The sequence below is a fragment of the Nanorana parkeri genome, unplaced genomic scaffold (genome assembly GCF_000935625.1).
Source record: "Nanorana parkeri isolate BGI_ZX_2015 unplaced genomic scaffold, ASM93562v1 scaffold1529, whole genome shotgun sequence".
Taxonomy (NCBI): Eukaryota; Metazoa; Chordata; class Amphibia; order Anura; family Dicroglossidae; genus Nanorana; species Nanorana parkeri.
This window is the reverse complement of record NW_017307797.1, coordinates 131,580-139,126: the sequence shown is the minus strand read 5'-3', so window position 1 is coordinate 139,126 and position 7,547 is coordinate 131,580.

Here is a 7,547-nt window from a genome sequence, read left to right as displayed (position 1 = left end):
CTGATTGGGCAAAGTCTTGCATCTGACCTGTGGGCAGGTGCAAGTCTTTAACCAATTAGAGCTTCGGAGGGCTCTTTGCAGTATGGGACGTTGTGCAGTCGAACAGACCGCGGACATCCCATAAAGTTCGGCGTTTGGCGAAAGCTCGAACAGCCGATGTTTGATTCGAACTCATGTTCGATTAGAACCGGCGGACCATCCCTACTCTTTATAAATGTGGAATTTGGCAATAAGATGGAATTTTTTAGGTTGTGGATTTGGGGTTCTTGGGGTTTTCATGAGCTGTAAGCCATAATCATCACAATTATGACAAATCACGGCTTAAACTATCTTGCTTTGCATGTAATGAGTCTATCTCATATATTAGTTTCACCTTTTAAGTTGCATTAGTGAAATAAATGAACTTTGCACGATATTCTAATTATTCAAGTTTCACCTGTATTTCACAATCACAGCATCTTACACCTGACATGTCTATGTTATTATTAATCATCATACATAGAGGGATGCATGGGTAGAATTAGATTTTTGAGTGTAAAGGTCCGCTTTCAGGACTTACCTTAAATGATGCCTCTTGATCCGATCATCTTCTTCCCAGTAGTTTTCAGAAGTCCCTCCAGTGCAGACTGCTGTGTCTTCTGTGTTCCGCGGTGTCTGTCTGCGTGCATGCTCCCGGCTGTGTGCATTTACTTCCACTGTGTCTCTCCTCTTCTTCCCGCCGAAGATCTCTACTGCGCATGCGTCCGTCCCATCATCCAGCACAGCCGCTCGACAAGCTTCAGATCTTCAGACGGGAGCGAGCGGCGGAGACTCAGGTAAGTAATTACCTATTTGGTAACTTTTGTAATTTTTGTAAATGTTTTTGCATATACAGAATCTACTGCTTGCTAGCCGTAGATATATGTAAAAACAAAAGTGACTTTAAGCTTTTTTCTAGCCAAAAATTCAGATTTTATCATGTGTCAAAAGTAAAAATTTGCTGCAGAGGGGAAGTGGTTAAAAAAGGGCAAGGGTAGCTGGGCACTGCCATGAGGGACAAACTTTTTCTGAAATATCATTCAGGGAAGAGCAGCTCTTTTCATTCTGCCGAAAGCTCAACATAAGGAATACACAAATCCTTTAGGGCCAACTACGGGGTCCGGGTGTTCCAACGTAAGTGCATGGAGGAGGCACGGAACACGTAGGGATGCTAGAGATTAGGGAGCAAGGAGACGTCTGAATCACAGGGTGCAGATAAATCTTGCAGGGTACAGGGGTTCTGCTTCAGGCAGTTGTGTTGCTCACTGTCTCTCCTCAGTCTCTCTCCTCACTATCTCTCCTCACTCTCTCTCCTGGCTGTCTCTCCTCACTCTCTCTCCTGGCTGTCTCTCCTCACTCTCTCTCTCTTAGCTGTCTCTCCTTGCTCTCTTTCCCAGCTGTCTCTCCTCACTCTCTCCTGGCTGTCTTTCCTCACTCTCCCCTGGCTGTCTCTCCTCAGTCTCTCTCCTCACTATCTCTCCTCACTCTCTCACCTGGCTGTCTCTCCTCACTCTCTCACCTGGCTGTCTCTCCTCTCTCTCTCTCCTGGCTGTCTCTCCTCACTCTCTCTCCTGGCTGTCTCTCCTCACTCTCTCTCCTGGCTGTCTCTCCTCACTCTCTCTCCTGGCTGTCTCTCCTCACTCTCTCTCCTGGCTGTCTCTCCTCACTCTCTCTCCTGGCTGTCTCTCCTTGCTCTCTTTCCCAGCTGTCTTTCCTCACTCTTTCCTGGCTGTCTTTCCTCACTCTTTCCTGGCTGTCTTTCCTCACTCTCTCCTGACTGTCTTTCCTCACTCTCTCCTGGCTGTCTCTCCTCTCTCTCTACTGCCTGTCCCTCTTTGCTCTCTCCCGTGGCTGTCTCTCCTCACACTCTCTCTCTTGGCTCTCTTCACTTGCTGCCTCTCTCCCCTGGCTTTATCTCCTTGCACTCTCTCCTGGCTCTCTCTCCTGGCTCTCTTCCCTGGCTGTCTCTCCTCGCACTCTCCTGTATATTCACCCCCCAAAAAAACTGCAATGCAGCACTAGAGTGTTCAGGTTTTGCATTGAATAAAAGGGGGCCACGCTCATGTAGCACCGTGCACATGGTATTATGGATTAGTGTTAATCATCTGTGCCACCAGTGGTAGTTGTTGGCTTACTCCAAGGGATGCACACAAACACCGGGGAAGAAAACTCCACCCCTAAACCTGAGGTCCAACTGCAAATCCCATTAGGCAATGCAAGATGCTGACAGCCACAGAGATGACTCCCGTAGGAAGATACATGATGGGAATGTAGTTTCACCCCCCTGGAGGGCCGGAGTTTGCCTACCCCCTGCTCTAAGCAGCACCTGATTACTACCACACCATCAATATATTACAGATCCAAATATTATCACATTGCCAAACAAATCTGTTTTTTTTCTTTTCTTTTTCGCCTGGCCCAGCACAGCATGGCAGGATTTTAAGTTGTTCCGTAACTTTTTACTTTCACTTCCATTTAACTTCCTGCTTTGTTCATTTTATTTCTCTCATTCTTTTTATATCTGTTTACAAAGGAATACACGTCATCCACATTGTGTTCATTGTAGTTTGACAATAACATGTAATTATCACAACAACCGGCTTTCATTGTACGCTCTAAGCAAGTGGAAGTCACCCGGGAATTGTTCTATAAATCCGGAATTACTGATAACATTGATCATATTTTTATAGTTGTCTACAACATATCTAAATCCAAACAATTACACCGGAGAGTTGTAAAGTGTAAGGAAAGAGAAAGCTCCATCTATGCTGATTCATATGAATGTTAAAGCAGATTCACTGTATGGTGAATGTCTTCATATTTCTTGATTCATTATGCTCAGGCAGCAACAAAATTGAAATAAAAAAAAATGAAAAAAATAAATAAAATGAAAATAAAAAGTATTAAAATATAACATTAAAATTGTACTTTTTTTTAATAAGGAGATTAATATAAAGATTGCACTTGAACATTTTTTATTCTCACTTTCAGCCAGCAGGCTTTGTCACCTGTATACTGGGATAATTGTAAAAAAAAAAAAGATGTTTGCAGAGTTCAGTAACTTAAGCGGAAATGTATTCGCTCCACCAAATTTGCTGTATCTGACTTTTTTCCTGAATCTAATTGCCAAATTCCACATTTATAAAGAGTAGGGATGGTCCGCCGGTTCGAATCGAACATGAGTTCGAATCAAACATCGGCTGTTCGAGCTTTTGCCAAACGCCGAACTTTATGGGACACCCTCCCAGTGCCGAGGGCATGTGGCCTGGTGTGGGAGGGAGGGGGAGATGTTTCCAGTGAAGAGTATTGTTAATGTTACAGTATACAAAGGACTATATAGGAAACTCCACCCCTAAACCTGAGGTCCAACTGCAAATCCCATTAGGCAATGCAAGATGCTGACAGCCACAGAGATGACTCCCGTAGGAAGATACATGATGGGAATGTAGTTTCACCCCCCTGGAGGGCCGGAGTTTGCCTACCCCCTGCTCTAAGCAGCACCTGATTACTACCACACCATCAATATATTACAGATCCAAATATTATCACATTGCCAAACAAATCTGTTTTTTTTCTTTTCTTTTTCGCCTGGCCCAGCACAGCATGGCAGGATTTTAAGTTGTTCCGTAACTTTTTACTTTCACTTCCATTTAACTTCCTGCTTTGTTCATTTTATTTCTCTCATTCTTTTTATATCTGTTTACAAAGGAATACACGTCATCCACATTGTGTTCATTGTAGTTTGACAATAACATGTAATTATCACAACAACCGGCTTTCATTGTACGCTCTAAGCAAGTGGAAGTCACCCGGGAATTGTTCTATAAATCCGGAATTACTGATAACATTGATCATATTTTTATAGTTGTCTACAACATATCTAAATCCAAACAATTACACCGGAGAGTTGTAAAGTGTAAGGAAAGAGAAAGCTCCATCTATGCTGATTCATATGAATGTTAAAGCAGATTCACTGTATGGTGAATGTCTTCATATTTCTTGATTCATTATGCTCAGGCAGCAACAAAATTGAAATAAAAAAAAATGAAAAAAATAAATAAAATGAAAATAAAAAGTATTAAAATATAACATTAAAATTGTACTTTTTTTTAATAAGGAGATTAATATAAAGATTGCACTTGAACATTTTTTATTCTCACTTTCAGCCAGCAGGCTTTGTCACCTGTATACTGGGATAATTGTAAAAAAAAAAAAGATGTTTGCAGAGTTCAGTAACTTAAGCGGAAATGTATTCGCTCCACCAAATTTGCTGTATCTGACTTTTTTCCTGAATCTTATTGCCAAATTCCACATTTATAAAGAGTAGGGATGGTCCGCCGGTTCGAATCGAACATGAGTTCGAATCAAACATCGGCTGTTCGAGCTTTTGCCAAACGCCGAACTTTATGGGACACCCTCCCAGTGCCGAGGGCATGTGGCCTGGTGTGGGAGGGAGGGGGAGATGTTTCCAGTGAAGAGTATTGTTAATGTTACAGTATACAAAGGACTATAGACATATAGATATATTTAATATTGTTGGTCCTGATCTGGGATCTCTTCATGGGGATACAAACATTATATGTGAGATACAGTAACTTTGCATAGAGACCCAAACAGGTGGAAATAGTTTGCGTATATTAATTTAGTATTCTGTTTTTGTAAGGTATCACTATACAGTAGACAATAGCAATCTGTCAATCTTGAGCAATAGTTTGGGGAAAACCCTTTTCTGTTTCAGCATGATTGTTCCCCCTATGCACATAACATTCACTTCCTGCTTTGAAAGGGCAAAATGACTTCAGTTTGGCACAGCAATGCACACTGGGATTGCCTTGTCACCCGCAGAGCATTGCTGGGAAATCTCATCTGTAATCTCACGAGATCTCAGGGAAAGGCATTTTCCGCCCCGAGATGATGTTCACAGTCACATTTCCTAGTCACATGTCTAGTCACATGTGCCAGAGTTCCAGGAAGTAAAAGGAGAGCTAGTAATCTGCCCTTAGTAAACATGGCCACTGTCAGAAGACTCGGGAAGAAAAGAGAAATACGTTATGCAAAGAATACAAAGCCGGCAATTATCTAGAAGTATGTGATTGCAGATTGTCATCACTAAACATTCCTAAAGATGTCTTTGTTGTTATGTTAAAGATTCTGAATTGTTGAAAAGAAAGGCGGGGGGGGGGGGGGGGGGGGGGGGGTGTGGAATTGTGACTTTAATCTCAGTTTAAACTCTCGAACAATGATATCTTTTCTGTAAGCAGAGACCTTGTAGAATAAAAAATGGTAGCCGCAATTTTTTTTGTGTTAAAGGATATTTGCGCAAATGTTTATCAAACCAGTATAAGATAAAATACACTAAAATAAAAATGTAATGCACACAAACACAATATAATACCCAACCTTTGGATATATTATAACAGATGGGGTCGTATTGGGTAGATAGACACAATAACAAAATGGCAAAAAACTACAATATCCACAATTGCCCATAGGCGACACTTTAAAAGCTTCCGCCGCTCATCAATTCAGCATTAAGAGCGAGTGACGGCCTCAGAATTATTGCTCTCACTCCAACGTTCACGGTAATATTTAACATGCGTGGTGCAATTGTTATTTTCGCATGTTGACGCGTGTTTGCATTTGAATGTGCGTGTACATGGGGGTGGGGGACTTTAAAACATTTTTTTGTTTTTTTTGTTTTTGATACCTGACTTTTTTTTTTTTTACACTTAACTTTATTGCAGGGAGCTAACAAGCCCATGTGATAGCACATACACAGTAACAGGACTACTTAATGGAGAGATCTGGGGTCTATTAGATGTCACCTATGGACCCCAAAGAAGCTGATGAAGCACAGATCATGCTTGTAAGTTGCAGCCAGGTGCCGTCAGCCGTGATCTTAGTATAACCATCTCAGGCCAGTATAACGACTTCAGGCCATTTATAGTCATACGGTGGCCCTGAAGTGCATAAACAAAGAAAGTTTACAAGATTCTGCACCCTCAGACTCCAGTCGGGGTCAGGCACTATGTTTGGAGTTTGTGGAATTTTCCAGTATTTAGTGAACATGCAGCAAAATGAACATGCTTGGTGCGCTCATCACTGTTCATGAACGGTTCTTTGTAAATGGTAATAAATATGATATCACTTAAAAACTTAATAGTGTATTCCCAGCCATTTGTTTTAGTTCTGGATGGAGTAATGAAGGAGCAGAACCTCTCTGAGGTTTCCCTCGCTCTCTGTGTCACAACTGGTGGAATTTTCCCTTTCTGTATGTCCTGGTGACCATTGTCACTGGGAAAAGTGATGGCAAATCAAAACATTTTACAGCAGGAGGTAAAGGTAAACCTATGGTGACAACTGTCTGAGATTTCTTGCCCCTTCCTATGTCTCCAGGACAGGAAACAAAGAGAAATCACCCCAACAGGAAACAAGACAGCAAAAAGAAGAAAAAAAACAACTGACGGGATCCATGCGAAAACTAAAGGTTTAGGCTGCTGATGCACTTTAAAGAAAACAGGGGACATCAAATCAAGTTTGATTTCTATTAAAAATATGATCATAAGTATTGATGTAATATAGCTCATAAAGGAGGCATCCAGATGCCGCCCCCCTTGTGAATGAGTAAGGGGAAGTTGTTACCCCTACTCATTCACCAAAGAGGCCCTTGTCCTCATCAAGCCCTTGTCCCCATCGGGCCCTTGTCCTCATTGGCATTGGGGTAAGCTGCTTTTCCATGGGGTCCCCTCCTTGAAATGCACGCTCCCAATGCCGAGGGCAAGTGGCCTGGTATGGTTCAGGGAGGAGGGCCGCTTGTTTGTCCTGCCCTTTCCTGCCCTGCACGACCAGTACCCGGATTAAGGGTCTGGTTTGGATTTGAGGGGGGAGGGCTCCACTTCTTTTTTTTCTTTTTTCAGGCACTGGGTTCCCCCTTAAAATTTCTACCAGACCTGAAGGGTCTGTTAAGACTTTTGGGGGGAACCGCATGCATTTATTTTATTTTTTTACATAGGGGTCCCACTAACATACTTACGAGACCTAAATGGTCTAATATGAATTGGGAGCGGACCCAGCACTGGTTTTTGTCTTGTTTATATGATGTTGCATTAGATGAGGCAAACGGATTCTTCCCTTTGCTTTGGCCAATGTGCTGAGGCTGTTCATCCGAACCAAAGGGAGGTGAAGTGAGCTGAATGCAGCCGATGTACTGCTAAAAATAGGCGTACACAGGCCCGGATTTCCCACGAGGCCACCGTGGCCCGGACTCGGGGTGGCTGGGCGCAGGTGGGCGGCAGCGCTGTCCTTGTGGGGAAGTTGCGGGCGCCGGGCTGTAAGTTGCCCTCTCTACATTTAGTCCTGCTTTGCACAAGCAGGACTAAATGTAGAGCGAGGCTGCCGATTGTTCGTTTACATGTCATCTCGGCGATGTCGCCGAGATGACATGTAAAAAGTCTGCAGCCGACCGGTCCGTCCTCCCCTCCCCCCCATGCACTTACCTCTCTCCCCACTGGCTCCGTCTTCCAGGCTCC